We start from the raw sequence: 22,163 nt of genomic DNA, 5'->3' as shown, positions 1-22,163 counted from the left end.
TTAGGACCCTAGCATTGCCTCTGGCCTTAGCATCAGCATCCTAGATCCTTTTAGGACCCTAGCATTGCCTTTGGCCTCAGTATCCTAGATCCTTTTAGGACCCTAGCATTGCCTCTGGCCTCAGCGTCCTATATCCTTTTAGCACCCTAGCATTGTCTCTGGCCTCAGGGTCTTAGATCCTTTTAGGACCCTAGCATTGCCTCTGGCCTCAGCATCAGCGTCCTAGATCCTGTTAGGACCCTAGCATTGCCTCTGGCCTCAGCATCCTAGATACTTTTAGGACCCTAGCATTGCCTCTGGCCACAGCATCAGCGTTCTAGATCCTTTAGGACCCTAGCATTGCCTCTGGCCTCAGCGTCCTATATCCTTTTAGCACCCTAGCATTGTCTCTGGCCTCAGTGTCTTAGATCCTTTTAGGACCCTTGCATTGCCTCTAGCCTCAGCCTCAGCGTCCTAGATCCTTTTAGGACCCTAGCAGTGCCTCTGGCCTCAGCAGCCTAGATCCTTTTAGGACCCTAGCATTGCCTCTGGCCTCAGCATCAGTATCCTAGATCCTATTAGGACCCTAGCATTGCCTCTGGCCTCAGTGTCTTAGATCCTTTTAGGACCCTAGCATTGCCTCTGGCCTCAGCATCAGCGTCCTAGATCCTTTTAGGACCCTAGCATTGCCTCTGGCCTCAGCATCCTAGATCCTTTTAGGACCCTAGCATTGCCTCTGGCCTTAGCATCAGCGTCCTAGATCCTTTTAGGACCATAGCATTGCCTCTGGCCTCAGCGTCCTTTATCCTTTTAGCACCCTAGCATTGCCTCTAGCCTCAGCATCAGCATCCTAGATCCTTTTAGGACCCTAGCATTGCCTCTGGCCTCAGTGTCCTAGATCCTTAGCATTGCCTCTGGCCTCAGCGTCCTAGATCCTTTTAGGACCCTAGCAATGCCTCTGGCCTCAGCGTCCTAGATCCTTTTAGGATCCTCGCATTGCCTCTGGCCTCAGCGTCCTATATCTTTTTAGCACCCTAGCATTGTCTCTGGCTTCAGCGTCCTAGATCCTTTTAGGGCACTACCACTGCCTCTGGCCTCAGCGCCAGCGTCCTAGATCCTTTTACGACCCTAGCATTGCCCATGGCCCCAGCATCAGCGTCCTAGATACTTTTAGGACCCTAGCACTGCCACTGGCCTAAGCGCCAGCATCCTAGATACTTGTGGGACCCTAGCATTGTTTCTGGCCTCAGCATCAGCATCCTAGACACTTTTAGGACCCTAGCATTGTCTCTGGTGTCAGCATCCTAGATTCTTTTAGGACCTAGCGTTGCCTCAGGCCTCAGCGTCCTAAATTCTTTTAGGGCCCTACCACCGCCTCTGGCCTCAGCGCCAGCATCCTAGATCCTTTATGAGGGCCCTAGCATTGCCTCTGGCCTCAGCATCAGTGGTCTAGATCCTTTTAGGACCCTGGCATTGCCTCTGTCCTCAGGGTCATAAATGGCAGGGAATGGACAGAAAGTAAACAAAACTCCGAAACATTAATGTTGATGCATCAAACTGCCTGGAGTAGCAGTAGCAATATTACTCTCACTCTGATCCTTGATGGCATCACAAGATTGACCCCATGCCCCACCCTTAGACGCTCAAGAGACTCCGGTTTGCTTTAAAGGGGCTCTTAGGGCCGTCTTACTTTCTCTTAGTGATGAAGCCATTAAGACCCTTAAGTTGAAGGGTAACAAGGGAAGTTTTTGGGGAAGCAGCTGCCGTCAGCTGACCTCAATTGGCAGCCATGTTCTGAGAACCATGTTTACTTTCTGTAGATGCGACAACTTACCCATAACATAGCCCCTCAGGGGGAAACAGCAGGTTGTTGGTGGTCTAAAGGCAGGAGAAAGGTCAAACCTACGATGACCTCACAGCTTATGTTATGAGGGATCTCCCTTCTGCTACCTCAAGCCCTTTGATGAATGCACAACCACATCCCATGTTCAAATTTGAGAAATTCAGGACCCTACTTTTAAGACAATACCAGTTTGGCATTCCATGGGCATTATTATGGATGAAATACTGGCCGTGGTAAATGGCCATTCACCTAGGATACTGGTCCGTGGTTACTAACGTGATACATATTCAATTATGTATTACCATTTAACAAGTAACTTTTCCTGGTACTGATATTACTTCCAACAGCTAAAGGAATTATGATGTAATTTCATGGTGGTCAGCTTTGAATGCATTTCTATTATTTACACAAACCCATTTCAAAGATTGGCACAGAGTGGGGCACACATCCATGGTGGCCATCTTTGAATGGGTTTTCCTATGTAATACAAGTTCATTTCTTGGTGATCTTTGCCAAATAGGTAAAAGGCAGGGAGGGGCACAGAAACAACGAAGGTGTGTGTTGTAATCTATGAAGATAGACACCTGGAGCCAGGAGGTAATATTAAGCCTTCTTTATTCAGTCTCCAGTACAGGTCACGTCTGTCTTGACTCCAGCCAGCCTAGTGTGGTACCAGCCCCACCAGGAGCAGCCTGCCTAGCTGCTCAGCCCATCTCTAACTGCCAACACTCATCCACTAAGACACACAGGCATTCCACGCATCACAGGCACACCAACATTCCATGACCATCTCACGCTCTGGCTGAGCAGCTAGAGGCAGCAGGGCTGGAGTACATGTTATACAATTAAGTAGGGTATAACAGTGTGGAATATTTTTTAAAACACTTAGAAGCATGGGGACAGGGAAGGGAATTGATGAGCTGGCACAGGGGTGTGAGAGCCAGAATATGGACGTGATTGGGTGGTATGTGGAGGATGAAACGTGTAGAGTGAAAATAGGGAAAAGTAAAGCGAAAGCAGCTCAGGGTAGAGAGCAAGAAATCTCCCATGGAGTCCCTAGAGAAAAAAAAAATGTATTTACTTGAATGCAATAATGTCTGCATTGAAATGATAGAAGTCAACTAATAGAACACTATGACATTTATAATTAGATAAAGATAGTGAGGTAAGCTGTTGCATCAAGAGTAGAAAATTGAGCACGATAACAAAGCCATCCGATCACAAACACGGGTCTGACCCAAAGCCCACAAGGGTCTGACCCAAAGTATACTAGAATCAACTGGTCTGTCTGTAGCTGAGACCTAAAAAAAAGACCACCCACATGAGTGATGAATGAATTGCAACTTTAGTGACAAGGATCTTGTAGCTAAAAAACATTCCTCTGCCATAACCTGAATTTTTTGGTGACCCGATGCAAATTGCCCTTCAAATTTCAGCAGCTGGGTCTTGCCCAGCATTGATCTGACAGTATTTTCAATGGTAGTTACACCATTGCCAGTCAGTATTTCTCCACCAGTACGAGATCTGTTGGTTTCCTCTAAGTACTACAAACTCAATTTTCTGAAATTATTCAATTATTACTAAGTGATTCTTTAACTAACCCATTAAAAAATTTTCTTGACTATCAACGAATGGAAAAAAGACTAATAACGTGGGCTGATCAACCTCCTCTACTGTAGTATTATACACCACTACTCTTAGCAAGTGTGAAAGTTATGTATTTCAGCTTGTCGGGCAGAAGACTTCTTCTATACAGGGGTAAATATCCCTGAAACTATCAGTATAGGCGACAGGATCTACTCTTGGTGTCAATGGTCTCCGTTCCTGTGGTTGGTGTCCATGAAGGCTCCTTTGCCTCAACTTACCCATGCCGTCATGCCCATTTTTGGCTAACACTCATCCCTACTGGAAACAGCTGGCAGTGACTCTCTTTGTCTGTGGCGCTGAAAGGTAACTGAAGAATTTGGGGATGAGGTGAACCAACACTTACCTGTGGTCTGCTGTCCCTAAAACATACTTCATGGAGCAACCAGGGGCGTTACTTTAGCAGCAACCACAATGCTTGCGGCCTCTCCAGCTTGGTTAGAAGGTGCCACAATCCTCAATTTAACAAAATGGGCCTAGTCTCTTAGATGTTTTGGACTCTTTTGGATCATACAATCCAATCACACTCCTTTCCTACAAGAATCTGCCAATCAAACATACACTTTTCTTCTCTCTGGCCACTTTCTTACTGCAGTCACCTCTTATAAACACACTGCCAAGGCAAACCTCTTCATTTCTCTCATGCTTGTTTCAAATACAGTATCTCACTCCGAGCCACTATTACCGTTACCTCATCTGATCATGGTTTAATACACCCGACAGTCCAAATTCCCCCGAGTTTTGCCTTCTAATAATACTCTCATCACTAAGAAGACACACTCCACTGACTTCCTCCCATAATATCCTTACTACTCCAATACAACTAATCATCAAGTCATTTTATTAGGTTATGAAACAAGCTTTTAAAACAAACTATTGACTCCAAAATGTCTCCTCTACTGTCTCATGATCACAACCCTGGCTATCACACAGTATTCTTAGCCGTGATATCAAAATGCCTTCGTAATGGTGCATTATCAAGACCACTTCTAATCTTAAGGAATAGTAACATGTCTTGAACAAAATATCCTATGCTGTTGAAATTATGAAGTTATCATCTTTGCATGGCATCACTTCACTTCATCTGCACCTGGAACGTCTTCCACACATGATCAACAACTGACTCAATATTTTGGGGAGTTTTATATAGCGTGAACTCGACCCGAAGGTATCAAAGCACTTCACATGAGCACCAGTTGCGTTACGGATGGGCACATTCTCTTCTACATGCTCGTTGGTGACCATTCCTTATCAGCCAATGACTTTTCCACACACTTCTTCTCAAAATGACAACCATAAAAACACCCTGGATAAACTGCTGATTGGTCCACTGTCACACTCATGTACTTTAATCATGCCCCAAACCCTCCCAAATACACCCTCACAGTTTGTCACAACATGCCCAACTAAACGTATGCCTATATCCAAAGCGGCCAACACATCCTGTGCCTCTTCGGACCATTTCAAGCACCAGAACATAGAACCTCTTGCCCTCAGATCCAGAATTCTTCTCTGTCTGACCTCCCTTTTCATTGTTCTCTCACTCTTACCCACCTTGCTTCCAATCTGCAGTGGTTCCGCATCTTCTAGAAATCCTATTGCTAATCTAACTATCAGAAAGTATCTCAACTCCTTCAACAACAATATTATGTCTTCATTTTGGTCCTCTTATAGCCCTTATACCTACAATACCCAAGTCTTTTCTTCTTTCCTAATTTTACACCACACCTCCAAGCACACAGCAGCACACACTGCCTCACTGGCATGAGACAGCGGCTGGTCTTGTGGTCACTCATGCTGAGCTAGTCCATTAGTAAGGGCTTCTGCTTTGCCTCATCGGTCTCACACATCTCTATTACTCAATCTATTCGCTTTCCCTCAACTCTCTGATATTCACCTCTGGTGCAAAAAACAGAACTTGGGTCCTTGTCAGTCCATCCATGAAAACAGAATCTTTTGTTACTAAGAGAGATACTGCAGCAAGATTCCAATTACTGGGTATAACAAAGCCAGATTACAAATAATGAATACAGCATGGTCCACACACTTCTAGTGAAAGCACTAATCAACTCGTTTTCTAGTTGACTCCTCCAGTACTCATTCACACCGCTACGCAAGGGCATAAACGTTGCTATCTGAACCCCATACAATGGAGCCAAAACAAACCCCCACACCAGCACACCGGCACTACGCCAGCTGGCTCACTGCCCAGAACAGGCCTTAAACAAACTACTCATACCCTACATTATCACATCACAATTCCAGCCTGTTAAATACCACTCTAGTATGTATGACATTCATTCATAAAACAAACGACATCTGGTCGGATGTGATATATCCATCTATACATAAATGGATGAAATCATAAACTGCTCTAACCACTCACTTATCCTTTCTAGCTCCACTTCTAGTCTCTAAGGAGCTACAGACAGCAAACACAAGTCAAGCATGAGCACTCTAAGCTTGCTTGTTGATCATTTATTTAAGCATTCGGTCTGCTGACCTTTGCATACAAATTACATGGATTAAAAATAGTAATGAGTCTAGGAGAAAAGCTAAAAATAGGGAGTGGAAAAAATGTGAGGGAAAAGAAATCCGGGAAAGGATACATGCAGGAATAGAAGATATATAGAAGCATTCAGATATGCTGTGGTATTCATAGCACCTATGCACTCGCAGCCACACACACACACACGCACACACATGCACATGACCACACACACGCACACACACAAACACACACACACACACATATGAGAAGCTAAGGGTCTTCAGAGGGAACATTATTTCACTTACACTACATCTGGAATGTTTTGGTGATTCGTGCACTTTAATTTCTGAAAATTATGACAAAAGTAGTCATGATAACAAGGTGGGCTTCTTCCGGCGTTTTATGTTTAAAAGACCCTCTATGCAGACTTGCAGACTTATACTTTCAACAGAAAACCAGCAAGTGATACTCATACTTTTTCTGCTCCTGTAGTTGAGCCTTTGGGGCCTCTAAATCAGGAGAGAGAGCCAAAGAAATGAGGTTTCTCAGATGTGGAGAGAAACTTAGTGTATACAGAGGTGGCTTCAGAAATCGAGAAAGGAGCGATTATTTGGGTTGAGGAGCGCTTGAATGGCTTTGTGCGTGCTTTGTGTATCGTGGACAATAAGGATAAGGGCTGGAGATCTGTGATAAAGATGAGGAAAGGGAACCATTGTGGTGCGTACAGGCACTTCAAACTGGAGGGCATGCACCTACTGAGGGATATCTTACTGGATTGTGATTGGTTAGAGAAGCTGTTGAAAGAGGCAGCAGTTTCTGCAGTTTTGTTGGTCTAGGAGTCTTTACCAGTTTCCGACTCTGTCATTTGGTCCGAGTTCACCCCCATAGCGTTTTCCTAAAGTGCTTCATCCATTCGCAAGATATCTTCAAGAAAGGGAGGTGAGAATGATTAGGTACTTGGATGGTTTCCTGTTCATGTCTCAGGATCAGAAAGTTAGAGTTCCAGTTGGGCATGGCAGGAAGCCTGCTGGAGCGGTAAGGTCTCTTGTTGAATAGGAAGAAGTCATTTCTTGCCCTGTGCAGGAAGCTGGATTTCTTAAGATTTCAGGCAGATACTGCACATTTGATACTGAGGTTACAACCACAGAAGGTGAAGAGGATAAAGATAGATGTCAAGGTGGTTCTGAAAAAGAATTCAATGTTCATGAGGGATCTGGTTCGGGTTATAGGTCTTCTTTCATTTTCCAATCTTGTCTTTTTCCAGGTCAACTCTATTACAGAGCGCATCAGTAGTTGAAGACAGTGGCCTTGCACAAGGAACTTTGGTATGGAGATCTGATGGAGCTTTCAGGAGAAGCAGAGGAGGAATTATGTTGGTTGCTGCAGAACTTGCATGCATGGAATGGCCGGGCAATATATGGCACAAGCACAGAGTTTGTTGCAGAGTCTAGTGGCAGCCTTTTTAGTTTTGGGACTCCATTAAATCAGGCGGCCGCTGGTCAGAAAAAGAGGGAGAGTTTCCTATAAATTGTATTTAAAGCAGGCATTTTTGTGCTGTAGATTTTCAGGGGTGTTCTGTGAGGTTGCTCTGTTCTATTGAGGGTGGACAATGTTTCAGCTGTCTGTTACATCAACAGTTTAGGTGAAAGTAGATTGGAGAGTCTGTCAGATTATCAAAGGAACTTTTTGAGCTCTGTCAGGAACACAAGAAGGATCTGAGAGCAGAGTATCTGCCAGGCTTGCAGAATCAGGTGGTAAATTGGAATTCCTGGTTCCTAACAGATTTCAGCGATTAACGCTTGTACTGGGAAGGTTTTGTTTAGCTTTGTGAAGAGGCAGGATTGTCAGCTTGTTCTGATAATCCCCCTTTAAACCCCTCAAACATGGTTTCCAGGAATTCTGGTATTAGCAAGAAAGGACGCTTTGCTGATTGCAACTTACTAGTTAAAGCTGGTAAGTCCTGGAAGTTATTAACATCCTTTAGTGGAGTCAGGGGTCCTGATCCTTTTTGCTTGGAGGAAATCAGTTGCTCCAGGGAGCTCACTGGCCTGTTGGGAGTGACTCTGGTGCTGGTCAGATAGTCTTGGGTGCCAAGAACAAGGAGGAGATACAGAGGTGCCTGGAAGTGTTGGAAGCACTGTTGCTTGGAGAGGACTTTGGATCCCTTGGAGGTTTCTGCGGTGATGTTGGTTAATTTTCTTTCAGAAGTCTGTGGGAAGGGTTTAGGCAATAGGACGTTTTGCTACAGATCAACAGTGGCTGCTCACCAAAGATTGAAGGAAGGTAGGTCTATTGGAAGGAATGGGTTAGTTTGCAGAGTCATGAAGGGATCTAGGCTTCGAAGGCCGGCAGTGGTGAAATATGGTTCCGTTTTGGAAGTCACTCTAGTTCGTACCATGTTTCAGAGGTGGCCAGTTAATGTAGGGTTATCCCTATTGCAGTTATAAGATGGTGGCTATGATTTCAGTTATGATGGTCGGTCTCAAATATTTGTACTTTGGATGGATGATAGAATTTGTATGCCAGATGGTGTGTCGTTTGTGATATCATGCTGTTCTGAGACTGTGAGTGGGACAATTGTGAATCCCAGGTTTGAAGGGAGTGACGAGTGATTGAATTCAGGACAAATTGAGTTTATCAGTTACTACTATCTTATGTGAAACTGCAAGGGCCTGTGACCCCATCAGCTGTGGCAAGATGAGCCTTTTTGTAATGGAGGAAGCTGGAGTCGATCTGCAGAGGTTTGAGCTCATTCTACTAGGGGAGCTAACTAGTAAAGTTTTTCAGGCAGGGGGACATTTGGAGGAGATTTTGAGAGCGACTGACTGAGCGAATGCCGATGTTTTAGCAAGATTCTATTTGAAACTAAATGAGAATGCAGCGTGTGCTGTGACTGAGAAACTTTAGACATGCATAATAGTAGCCTCTAGGCTTGACATAAAATATAGATTCTCAAGAATGGGTGACCGGAGAATTTGAAATGTATTCAAGACACTGATACTAACATTATACCTTACCAACCAACCCTTCAGTGGGTTATGTGTATTTTCTTTCTTCTGATTTTCAGTTTGGTGTTCTTATGAAGTTTGTGTTGCTATTTCTATCTTTAATTGATGCCTAGTGAACCTGGAGAACAGATTCTGGCAAAGAAGAGAGGAGCATGGGAAGCAGGGCCAGACTGGAACCCCTAAGCAGCCCTGGAAATTTGTCGGACCAGCCCCTGGGGGAGGGAGGGGTGAATGCAAGTGTGAGACACTGCTGCTTTTGTTAGTGCTGGCCGATATTGCAGCACCACTGCAAAACCGGCCCCCAGTAACCAAACCGGACCCCACCGCTGCAAAAAGGGCCCCACCCTACCAGGGCGGGCATTGGGAACACCCAATGCCCGCAATGGCCAGTCCGGCCCTGATGGGAAGAGATCTGCTGATGTTAAAGGATCACCGCATGAATTTGACGGAAGTTAATGTTGAGATCAGACATGGAGCAGATCCGAAGCAGGAGAAAGGGAATGTTGAGGAGTCGTATGCTTGTTCGGGAATGGTTTCTAAATTCTAGTGTTTAGAAATGTCATGTTTTGAGCCTTGAAAAGCTGTAGGTGGCATCAGTTTAATAAAATCTAGATTCTCCTGTCAACCACTCTGGAGAATCTACATTGGAAAGCATAAACATCTGGAAATCCTGGTTCTTTCAATTGTAGACTAGGATTTTATGGTAGCAAATCTAACTTTCTTCATAACTAAGTAACACCCAGGTGTGCAATAATTGCATTGAACCAGTCCCCAGTTTAATATGCTTCATCAAAGGTCCCTCACAAAAGGACAAGCTCTAAAAAATGTAATGAAACTTAACAGCTTCAGTAATAGACTGAGAAGATGGCAGGGTGAGGCAGCGAAGCTGTGTCAAACATAGACCATTACATGTTATTGAGTTCATGGCATGTTCTCAATGAGCTCCTTCACAAGACCATTTCAAACATATATTTAAAAAGTAATGGTCCGCAGCGCAGAACCTGACTAGTGGTCCCATGAACAGTAAGGCCTGAGGAGGGATTTTTTAAAGTTAAGCAAAGATGTTTATTTGATAAACAATGTAAACCATTTCATAATTTGGAAACATCTTATCATTATACTACACAAAGAAGGAAAAAGGAAAGAGAAACAAAGAAAGGAAAGAGACACAAGAGAAGCTAAAAAAGTGTATAGAAATGAGAGGATAAGAATTAGGAATGCTAAGTATTTTTGAGTCCTATGTTATGCAATAAAGACAACTGATAGTAAATAGAAAAATGTAAAATATTATGTAAATATAACCAGTTTTCAAAGTTGTCAGTTAATATATAGTACAGTAACAATATTAGACATAAATTTAAGTTGAAGGTTGATGAGATCCGTGCATTACAGCCGAATTGTTAAGATAAACCATTAAAGTAGACCAAATAGATTCTCCTTTGATGGTAAGTGAGATGAGTGACCCGTATCCTCTATCGAGTTTATACTTATATAACAGACTCCATACCGCCAAGAATGGAAAGAAAGGTTTTTCCAGTTCTTTGCAATTTTGTGAAAGGCAGTTGCTAATGTGAGATAAATTATACTAATATTTGAAGAAAAGCCATTCTAGCCTTCCAAAGGACTATCCAAAAATATATTCATATATTACAAATGGTATTTGACTGAAAGATAGAATTGATCTGATTCCAAACTTTTTTCCAAAATTCATCAATAAAATGGCATGTGAACAGTAAATGTGGTTTTTTAAATCAGCAAAATCATAATTTCATGAACAAGAGGTACTATGTAAACTAGATTTGTCTTTGCCTGAAATTGATGGAGTTCACAATCGTCTATTGTGGACAAAGCAAAAAGTTTGAGTGGTGTTTGCAGCACAAGAGGAGTTTCTAAGTTTGAGCCATATTTTGTTCCACAAAGCAGTTAAACCAAATATTGCTCCCATTTTAATTTCACAACTTATCTTTAAAAAAATGTGTATATGAGTGAAACTTTTTGGGCCAGAAACTAAGATATGTAAGGGATAAAGTAAGGGCTTAATATAAGTGGGAAGCAATTCATATCCAATTTACTGCTTAAGAAATATGACACCTTTTAAAATGCTTCAAATACATCGAAATGAATATAACATATACCAACATTAATACAACATGTTTCTAAACAAATGCAATACACAGTAAAATAAAATAAGAGATCCATTGAAAAATAAGCATAATGATAAGCGTATTCCCTTCGTACAGCATTTACCTCAACCTTTTCTACACTACTCAAAATTAGGTTCCTAAAATCTCCTACTTAGGAGAGAATTCCAGTTCCTTAAATTCAGGCAGCTTTCAGGATTTCTAGGTCCATGCATACATAGATTGAGTTAAAGCATTCTTCTTTGCATTCTGGTACTTATAGTGCTGAATTTATAATGCTATGAGCAGCGGTCGCGGTCGGCATGGCTCGCGGGTGATGTGGGGGCAGGAGGGGGTCGCGCAGGGGTCGTGCGAGTTCGCGGGCGGGGGGGTGTTTTAATTAATTGGTTTTTTTTAAACGTACCTTCCCGAGTCCTGAAACGTCGCGGCTCCTGGCCGGGTCCCGTTTTCCTGCTCTCCTGCTGAACAGGAAGCAGGCAGCCTCCCTCCCCTCCCCTAAGCCAATCATAACGCTGCAAAGGCAGCGTTGTGATTAGTGGGGACAGCACTCAGCCGGGCACCTATGGGGAGGCCATTTTCTCTATGTAGGCTGCATGCGGCCTAAATAGAGGAAAGTCAGAGTGCACATGACTGGTTTGGTCGGCCTTAGAGGGCCGACCAAACAGTCAGGGCCTGTAACGTTAAGAAAGCCATTACTTCCCGACCCGCCCACCCCCAACCAGGCATACCCTCCTGCTCTCTCGCAGTGCGAGAAATAGAAACATAAAATGGTATTTAAATACCATTTTATGTTTCTGCTTCTCGCACTGCGAGAAAGCAGTGGGACGACGCTCCTCCGCCCTAATGGAGGTGCCGCCCCTAATGAGCAGCACCAAAGATATGCAGACTTAAAGCTGCATACAGCAGTTTTGCACATTTCCCCACTTGCTCTGCATCACTGGACTATTCAGTGCAGCCAGTGCATAAAACAAACAATGGCAGAGTCAATAGGACTCACTTTTATTACATTAGTGCTACACTTTTGTTTTTTTCAATGCTTGTAAGGCATTGTTAAAAAAAGCCTTTGAAAGTACTGGAGGAAAAGCAAATGCATATCTTCCGGTTTCACATAATAAACATTCAGGGGCATATTCACAAGCTCTGTTGCGTCGCTCTTGCACCACGTAATGTGGTGAAAGAAGGACGCAACACAAAAGAGATTTATGAAGCCACGCATGGCCACCTGGTGTGGCCCTCAGTGGCTTCATAAATCCTGAGTAAAGCAACGCAGCAAAAATCTCTGTGTTGCCTTATTCTGCACGGGGGAGGTGTTCCATGGGCTTTGCATGGGTGTTCCCACAAAAGTCCCATGGTTGTTGACGCATCCCCAGATCTACCAGAACTGGTAAAAGCACCAGCCGCGGTCGGTAGTAGGAGTAACTGCAGGGCGGTGACGTGGGGAGGGGGATGGGCAGGGTGGGGGGTAGTAAACTATGGCTTACGGAGGTTTACAGGTAAGTTAACATATAAATTAATAAAACGAATTTCGTTGCGTGCACAATGCGATGCAGTGCACACAACAAAATTTGTTTTATTAATTTATATGTTAACTTACCTGTAAACCTCCGTAATCCATAGTTTACTACTCTCCACGTCACCGCCCTGCAGCTACTCCTACTACCGACCGCGGCTGAAAAGCACCAAAAAGATGCATCTCCCCAGGTGATGTGTAAAGAGGACAAATATCTGTATTTGTCCCGGTTGCTTTCTCTTTCTGTGTGTGCTGTGTTTTGCACCACACGTAGGTGAATTTGCCTCTCAGGATTGTTTTTATGCAGGAAGGTGTCCCTGGCCGGAGAGCCAATAACTGGGCCCGGAGCGTGGGGGACCCCCTTCATGTGTTGTGCAGGCAGCCCCCCTCAAGTTTTGAGACGCCACGGTGTAGGCACTAAGCCTTGCTTCTTTCCTCTCTCAATGTGTGTGTGTGTGTGTGTGTACATATGCAACTGTTTTGCCTCAGCTGTTCTTTCTTTCCTAGTGCCAAGAGCCGTTTTTGAACACCTACTATTCAAACAAATTGGAACAGAACAGCAAACCCCACAGTGCCTGCAGCCATAGCAACGGCAGAACAGCTCTATACGAAGTGACGCAGCTGCAACGCGGTACGCGACAACGCCACACACATAGTTGCATGCAGAAGTGTACACGTATTTATACAGCTTGAACCTGTCTATATAGCAGCGCTATCTTGCACTTTGCTTCCATGAGACAGCGTAGCGCTGCATGAAAAAAATCCATAATAGGTATATATAGCATTGCGCGTGAAAAGAATGGGTTCCTGGGTTATCTGACAACAGGAATTATGAATTCTCTAAATAGTAAATAACATTTAAAATTATTTAGTAAAATACCCAATGGGTATTGTTCCTATTAAGGGTCTCAGCTTGTTTTCTCGCCGTACGACGAGTTCTTTAAATTACTCTCCTCGCTGCTGAGATGTTATTAATGGGTTCGTTTCTCAGGATGTTATTAATGTGTTTTGCCTCTCAGGGGGGACCCGTGTGCGTGCTGTTGTAAAGAGCAGAGTTACAGTATCCAACCATCGCTCGGAAAGGTGAAGGGGTGGTGGGAGAGTTCTGTCTCCCCCACGGTGCGCGATGGACCGTTCCTCCGTGATTGGCATGCTGCCTTTAGTTTCATTGTCAGCTTCGCTGCTTGTGGACTTTCCCATGCGAGCAATCTGTTTTTTTCTGTTAAAGCGCTTAGAGACCAGTGGTGATTTGCGCTATATAAAAGTTTGTGAGATGCACACTGCGCCTTCAGCATGATACATTATTGTACCCTACCAGGAAGAAGTGTGGGGGTGTGAGGGGGGAGGCGGGTCATGTCCCCTGTTTGGATGAGGGCCCTTGAAACTCTTGCTGCTGGTGAGAGCTGAAATCCTGGAAGGACTGACAGTCACTCACGACATGCATGCATGCATGCTGAAATGGAGAGACGTCCTCGCTGAGAGAGACAGGCCATCACATGCAAAGGTTCCTGTACCTGCTTCTGATGGATAATTGTGGCCTAGCTGGCGTAGAGTCAGTTTAACGCTATGCTTTCCTATGAAACGTGGGACCTACTCCGCCTGGCCCTACAGGCCGTACAACTTGCCTGTTTTGTAATCACTAACTTTTCCTAGTCACTGATGTTCATTGGCATATCGCACTATAACACCAGGATACCGTCTCCATAGGCTCGCCTTGCTGCCTGGTTAAGACTAGGGATGGGCGGAATTTGCGAAATCCACTTTCGCAAATTATCGCGAAAATGTTTAAAATTATCGCAAACAAGCGGAAATATCGCGAAGATGCGGAATTTTTTTTCCCGCATGTTCGCGAGATTTTCTGCATGGCTGCGGGTCGCCAACTTACCCATGTGGTTGCTCGCGGGCGTGGCCATCTTGTTTTGAGTTGTCTCGCGGTGCATGATCGCGAGAAGAAAGACGCGATCGCGCAACGCATGACGTCACTGCGGGCGCGAACTGTCGCGAGACTGCGCAAATGGCTAAAAACAATCCAACATCTCATGGAGAACGCGACCGGATCAAGAAAACTTGTCGGCGAACGCAGGGATTCAGGTAAGGCGATCGCGCGCACGCGAGAATGTATTATTTTACAGCGCGAGTAAGAAACAAATTATCGTCAAGCTGCGGAAAGCGGAAATTTTGACATTTTCGCGCTCTCCGCGAAACGTGAAAATGTCAAATTATCGCAATTTCCGCGAACAGAACGAAATTTTTGCCCAGGCCTAGTTAAGACTCGAGTTTTCAGTCTTCTCACATTTCTGTTTCATATCATAGTTTTCAGGTGTGTTACCCAATTAGTTCAATAGAACCAGGACTGTAACTCCCAAAACTCTAATGTACAGGTGGCAACCATATATCTACAAGAACAGTGTACAGAAGATAGAGTTTTGAGGGTTAAAAAAATTCATACGAATTAAAATGTTCAGAAATCAGTAGCATTCGCCATAGAGACGCTTTCCAATCAGATTTATAAAACATGGCCCCGGCATTGGGTGGCCATTAAATGGGGAAAATGCCCATGGGCAGGCATTGGGGTATTTGCAGAAGTGACACAGAGATGGGAGTCAAGTGCTTAATTTGAGCCTGTGTTTTCTGGTGCTAGCACTTAATTACCAACACTGGTACTTATGTCAGTCTGGAACATGGCGGCGCTGTTTGTTTCATTTAGAGATGAGCACAATAGTTGTTTATTAATTCAATATACATTAAAAATTAATAATACCTGCAAACCAAGCCATTCCTATAGCTCTGGGGGCCTGAAACAGTGCAAAGTGTCACACTTGTAGGAGTGTGATGGTTAGAAGGTGTGTCTGTACTGTCATTGGCAGCGCTGGCAAGGGTAATGGGTGGCTCTTCTGACGGGGGCCTAGCATATACATTTTATTTGTATACAAATTAAGCACTGGATGGGAGTGGTCTCTTATCAAAGTTGCTACTGTAATATATCTTTACAGACGCAGGCAGATGTAATTTGCTTTCTCTAGGCAGGTTAGCTCAGCATGTGCCAGCTATTTCAAAAGGTATTGGAGAGCAAAATCCTCACAATCCAATGCCGGGGGCCTCATGGCCTAACAACAATCTGACATGCGCACTCACGCACCACAAGCGGGGTCCAGCCTAGGGGCGTAGCTATCGGCGGTACATCAGGTGCAGTGGCACCAGGGTCCAGGGGTATGAGGGACCCACTTCACCCCAATTAATTCACACCAAACCATAATGTGTGGTTGCATTAGGGGCCTAGGCACCCTTGCTCTGCCACTAGTGCAAGGGCCTCTAAGGAAGGCTCTGCCACAGATTAAAACCATGAGAGAGCAATTATTACAGCAGAATCCAGTGGTAAAGTAGGAGGAGCAGTGCGCGTGTCTGTGTGCCCACATCTTAACACTACTTCTCAGTCTTTGTCGCCAAGTCACCGAAAGAAGCAATTCTATGTGTAACACTGTAGGTAGTAATACAGGTTGTGGGACCACAAATGTGCACCAAGATGTTGATGTACAGTATACTTCAAGAACACGTGGGTGACCTGCTGACCCTTGCCGGTCCTGTCCCTGTGATTGTGGCCAATCGAGTTGCAACTGGCAACATACCTAATGAATATTAATTAGGTAGGACAGATTGGAATTTAATCCGATTCTACTCTTAAGAACATAGGTTGTTTTGTACACAAATGTACTGATCCCAAAAATACTGGCAGCAAATAGCGACCAGTATTTTTAGATAAGTAAACAGTACTTCTGGCCCTGTGTGCCCAGGATTACAGACAGCTTTTTGCAATTGAAGGAATAATGGAATGACTGACAGAAACCCAAACAACATAGTCATCATTAAACCACCCTTAGAATGGTGTGGCACAACACAACATCTAATTAATGCAACACAATAGCACAGCACCACACAAGGCGACACAAAACAGCAATACAGCTGATCCAAGCCATAACATAATACAAAACACAAAGCAAGAACCCAACATAGCGATGCAGTAAAATAATATAGAGCACCATCACAACACACATAAAATCAAAACAGCACAGAACAACTCTAAACAATGAAACAGTACAACAATACATTAAGGCAAAAGCCAAACACAACTGAGCTACACAACATAGCACAATGACACAAGATATAAACCACACAACACAACATCATAGCACACAACACAGTATCAAATATTATCACAGTAGCACTGCTACACAACACCATAACAATAACTCAGCAGTAAACGACCACAACATTACTAGTTATCAAGATAACACAGAACAAACAACACAGCACAAGGACACCATAAAACAACATATCACAAGAATCTAACAACACAACACAAGCAGCACAAAGACAAAATATCTACAGCATTCTACAGCACCACAGCAACACAACACAACACAAAAGATCATAACAACAAAACAAATGAAACCAGCAAAAAACAATACCATAACAAAAAAAATAACCACACCCCACAACACAACAAAAACAAACTTCATCCTTGTTGGACTTGGCATATTTGGTGTGTTTTCCCCGGATTTTTTTCCGTTACCTTCTGTCTTTTTGATGGTGTGCTGGATTTCGCTCTTGCTGGCTTAGATGCTTTGGGCACTGTGCCACTGCTGATCAGTGTCAAAGTGCAAGTGCTCCCTGTGTAAATTGTGATTACAATTTGTTCTCCCTGATCTGCATATTTGATTTACTGGTAAGCCCCTAGTTAAGTGTTCTGAGTGTGCCAGAGCCTGTAAATCAAATGGTACTAGTGGGCCTACAGCACTGATGTACCACCCACATGAGTAGCCCTGAAAAGGTATCTCAGACCTGCCACTGCAGTGTCTGTGCGCAGTTTTTAACTGCCATGCCAACCTGGCAGTTGCACCCACTTGCCAGGCCCTAACCTTCCCTTTTCTTACATGTAAGGCATGCCTGTGTTAGGCCCAAGGTACCCCCCTGGGCAGGGTGCAGTGTATGTGAAACATAGGAGGAGTACTGCCCCTTTGCGGTGTGGGGGTTGGCCTGCAGATGCTGTTTCTGCCAAGAAAAGGACAAAGACTGAAACTTTGCTGTGAACCTGCTTGAAGAAGAATCTCCTAGGGCCTGTGTGTGCTGGCCTCCTGTTCTGAAGTCTCAGGGACACAAAGACTTCATCCCCAGCTCCCTTGAACTCTGCTGCTGAGAGTTCTGACCTGCCAGGAGGTGTTCGTTGCAGTTCTAGGCCCCTGGTGGTTGTTCATGCTGTTGGGACCTGTAAGAAACCTGAAAAACTGAGAAAATCAATGCATCACTCTTCTTGCAGCTGTTTTTCCCGATGCAGCACCACCGTGCGAGAAGAATCTCCATGCATCACTGTACCACTGCCGAGACGACGCAGTGCCTGTCGCGGCTGTAAGAATCGACGCATTGTGGGATCGCGGCTGAAGAAACCGATGCAGCGTCGATTGACGCCGCCGCATTGATTGCCGACGCATCCCTCATTTCCACTCATTGCACCTGTGCAGCAAGTTTTCCCGATGCATCATCCGCGTACCACAACCATCTCAAAGTCGACGCATCACTTCCACCTAACGTCCGGTTTCGCCGCATCACTTCTCCTGCGTGCAGCAGAACTGTTCAATTGCCTTGCAAGGACTCAGGGACTGACAAAACTCTTTGTTTCTCTGCGCTACCCATCTCTGTGGGTGTTTGGCCTTGTAAATCGTGACCCATCTACAGGTACTTTGTGTAGAATGGCGCATTCCTAGTTTTCTATGGACCCAGTTGCTTGAAACCTTTGAAAAGTCATATTCTTATTACATGTATGTTGGATTTTTGTCATTTTGGTCTTGTTGAATTTAGATAAAGATACTTTATTTTCCGAAATTGGTGTGGTGTCCATTTGTGGTGTTATCACTGTATTACTGTGTCTTTTGAGTACAAATACTTTACACATTGCTTTGGGATAAGCCTGTCTGCTCGTGCCAGGGGTTATCTAAAGTGTGTATCCCCTTACCCTGACCAGACGCAAGGGTCCCTATTTGAACAAAGGTACCTACTTCTGCCAACATGAGACCCCCATTTCTAACAATCAATCATCTATCCACCTTCACTACACATCTGGGTTGCTTGATATTGACATTTATCATTCATATACTCCACAGTGCAAACATTTTGATATGGAGAATATGCATTGCTAGGTTTAATATATGAAATATGAACTCTAGTTTTCAAGGTAAGCCCAAGGACCCCTTGGAATATCAGAGCCACTTACTTCCCCCCGCGGCACTCACCCAAGCTGTCATCTCACTTGTGCTCTCCCGTCTGGACTTTTCTAATTCCATCTTCTACGGTCTCCCACATTTCCTGCTACACCGCCTCCAAGTTGTCCAGAATCAAGCGGCCCGCTTAATTCATAAAATCCCCAGATGGCAATCGGCCAAGCCTCTACTCCACAGCCTTCACTGGCTTCCAATAGACCAAAGCGCAGCCTTCAAGGTGGCATGTCTCACATTCAAAGCCCTCCGCTGTTCCGGCCCCGCGTTTCTGAAATCTCTTATTCGCCCTCACTACCCAATACGAAACCTCCGATCAGCCCACCGTCATCTGCTAGTCACTCCCAAAAACAAAACCAAGAAATTCGGCGGTCGCCGTTTTTCCTATCTAGCTCCCGGGCTTTGGAACCTCCTTCCTCTTTCAATCAAATCTTCCTCTTCCCTTCTGAATTTCAGAAAATTGTTAAAAACTCACCTCTTCCCTCCCCTTAGCTAGAATTCCGCTACTCACGCTCCCTCCTCACTCACTCTGTCTATCAGCGCCAGGAAGCTTCGGCGTCAGTGTGCTTTACAAATTGCACCTAAGATAAGATAAGATAAGAGTGTTTATGTAGCTCAGGGCAGCAAGGCTACGTGAGCACTGTGACCTCTCATTGGCCCATAGACGTATACTATGTACCTCAATCACAGTTCATATGTTCTGTATATGCGATGATAAACAGAACCAGCACAAAGGAGGTCACATAATCTACCCACCAACCAGCCAATCCTTAGAGGCCCAGCCTTTTTCAACCACCTCCTAGTGTCTCCATCGCATGGGCATCCAGAGCTAAGGCCAATCCAACACCTGAGAGATTTCCTATTTAGGGCCCGGTAGCACTTGGTAGAGCCCTTGGTTATGGTACGTTAGGGAGTCCCTCACGGTGGGCCACTACAGATCTATATGTCAATGGGTTCCTGTGTCATAACATTTTTGCAACCAAATCCAGAATGGGCCGTCCCTCGGGAGGCTTATGTATCTGGGTTAATATTTCTGTCGGAGGCACCACCAGGGTTATACCAACGAACAACCAGAATTTCCAGGCTGTATTATTCAACCAGAAAATAAGTTTCTTCCTGGTCAATTTTTATAATAACGATTTTAGTTCATCACCAAATATTAATTTTATAAATCTCTTTAATTTTATCACCACTCTGGAATCTAGGCATGACTTTGATGATACTAGCGGCCTTGTGTTGGGAGGTGATTTTAATGCGAGACTTAATGCAGATTGTTCACCTATGGGGGAATGCAACCTGGCCCCTGGGTGCCAAAGGGGTGTGGAATTAACTTCCTTTTTAAACTCACATAATCTGGAGAATGCCATGGACATAATGGCTAACTGTTTCTCAACAGCCCCCCTAGTGCCCACATTTAGAGGTAGAGATTGCTCATCAATAATTGACTAAATTTGTATTTCTCCTGGGTTGGCCGATCGCATCAGCAAGGCTATAGTAATTCCTATGCCTCAAGGGGATCACAACCCCATTAAGGTCTGCCTAAAAGCAATCCACCGCCCAGTATATAACAAGGAATGTGGAGCTAGGAACCTCTCCATATGCTCAAACAATCTTAGACTAAAATGGAGGGGCATCAACGTTATGGGGACTTTTCAGACTCTGGTTAGTGATAACCTACCCCTTTTCCTCTCATGTCTGTCTGATTTAAATCCGAATCCTGAGGCAGTTGAGGATTTTGCAAAGATTTGCTTAGCTCTTCGAGCCCAGCTCATGACCCCACCGCGTACAGTCACGGTGGACAAGAGATGGTTTGACCATGAGTGTTCTCTGGCCAACCGTGACCTGCGGCGTGTTTTATCTTCCTGCCCGAGGAACATGACCGACGTGAAAAATGCTAGGATTCGATATAAATTGGCCATTAGTAGAAGGAAGGAGGAGATCCTTGAAGAGCGTTGGGAGGTGCTAGCGCAAACCGCTGATCGCGGAAGGGGGGACATCTTTTGGGCCGCGGTCAAAGATCTGCGCTGCTCAGGTCAGCTCTTGACTCCAATGGACTGCACCATTTCCGGAGCTGCATGGGTGGACCATTTCTCTAAGATTTATGCCGCCCCACTCTCAGCGATAGCTACTCCAACATTTAACCATCCTCCGTGGGTAGAAATATCATTATCGGAGGTGGAAGAGGCTATCGCTCAGAGCGCGGGGAATAAGGCCCCAGGCTCGGATGGCCTTCCTATTGACTTCATTAAAGCTTACCCTGATTTGTGGGGCCCTCTTTTGTTGAATGTTTTAAAAAATGTAACTCTTACCTCTCCACCACCAACTTGGTCATCGTGCATAATAGTGTCTTTTTTTAAAAAGGGCGATCGGTCCCAACCATCATGCTATAGGCCTATCTCCCTCATCGACAACACCCTAAAAAGTTTAGGCAGAGTGCTGTATAACAAAATTCTGACCTGGGCTGAGGATAACCATATTTTAGAGAGTTGCCAGTTGGGTTTTCGCAATAAGGTTGGCACGGCAGAGCAGTCCCTTAACCTCAACCTTATTTTGGGCAAATATACTGTAGCACGTAAATCCCCAATTTACCTTGCTTTTATGGACTTATCAACCGCCTTTGACCTTGTTAACAGGTCGTTGCTTTGGAGGGCCTTATTGAAATATGGCCTGGATGAATCTATGGTTCATTTCCTGGCCTATTTGCATAGAGATCTGAAGGCCTGTATTAGGATTGGCCAAGGGGGTGAGGTGACTGAGACGGTAAGAGTCCATAGAGGGTCAGACAGGGCTGAGTCCTAGCCCCTCTTTTATTTATTATTTATATTAATGGGCTGCACCAGCATCTGGTTTCCCTAACTGGCGATGTCCCTAAAATAAACGGCAACTACCTCCCCGCCCTGCTATATGCAGATGATGCGGTCCTTATGGGCCGCACCCCTAATGCATTACGCATTCTAGTGAATGGTTTCGTCGACCATATGGACTCCCTAGACTTAAAGACCAATTTTAAAAAATCTTTTGTTATGTCCTGTGGCCCGAAGAAACGACATATTGGTAGCATCGTAGTGGGGACAGAGAGACTGGGGTCAACTAGTAGTTTCCCGTATTTGGGAGTGGTATTTGCTGCAAACAACTCCTGGAGTGGGCATATTGCCCACTCCAGGGGTAGGTTCTCAAAGGCCATTAACTCAATCCTGAGCCTCCCCCGCCCTAAAAAGACCGGTGTGCTGGCCGCTACCTTAAAAATATATAAAGCCCAATGCGTCCCGGTTGCCACATAC

At 44.7% G+C, this 22,163-nt stretch overlaps 1 protein-coding gene across 3 annotated transcripts in view; it reads right to left on the bottom strand.

Moving 5' to 3' along the window:
* Window positions 1–22,163, bottom strand: part of LOC146859108 (protein spinster homolog 3-like) — a 363,281-nt gene that overhangs the window by 20,990 nt on the left and 320,128 nt on the right. The gene's annotated exons all lie outside the window — the stretch shown is intronic.

The sequence above is a fragment of the Triturus cristatus genome, chromosome 3_2 (assembly GCF_964204655.1).
Source record: "Triturus cristatus chromosome 3_2, aTriCri1.1, whole genome shotgun sequence".
NCBI classification, from domain to species: Eukaryota; Metazoa; Chordata; class Amphibia; order Caudata; family Salamandridae; genus Triturus; species Triturus cristatus.
This window is presented reverse-complemented; position numbering and strand designations above follow the sequence as displayed.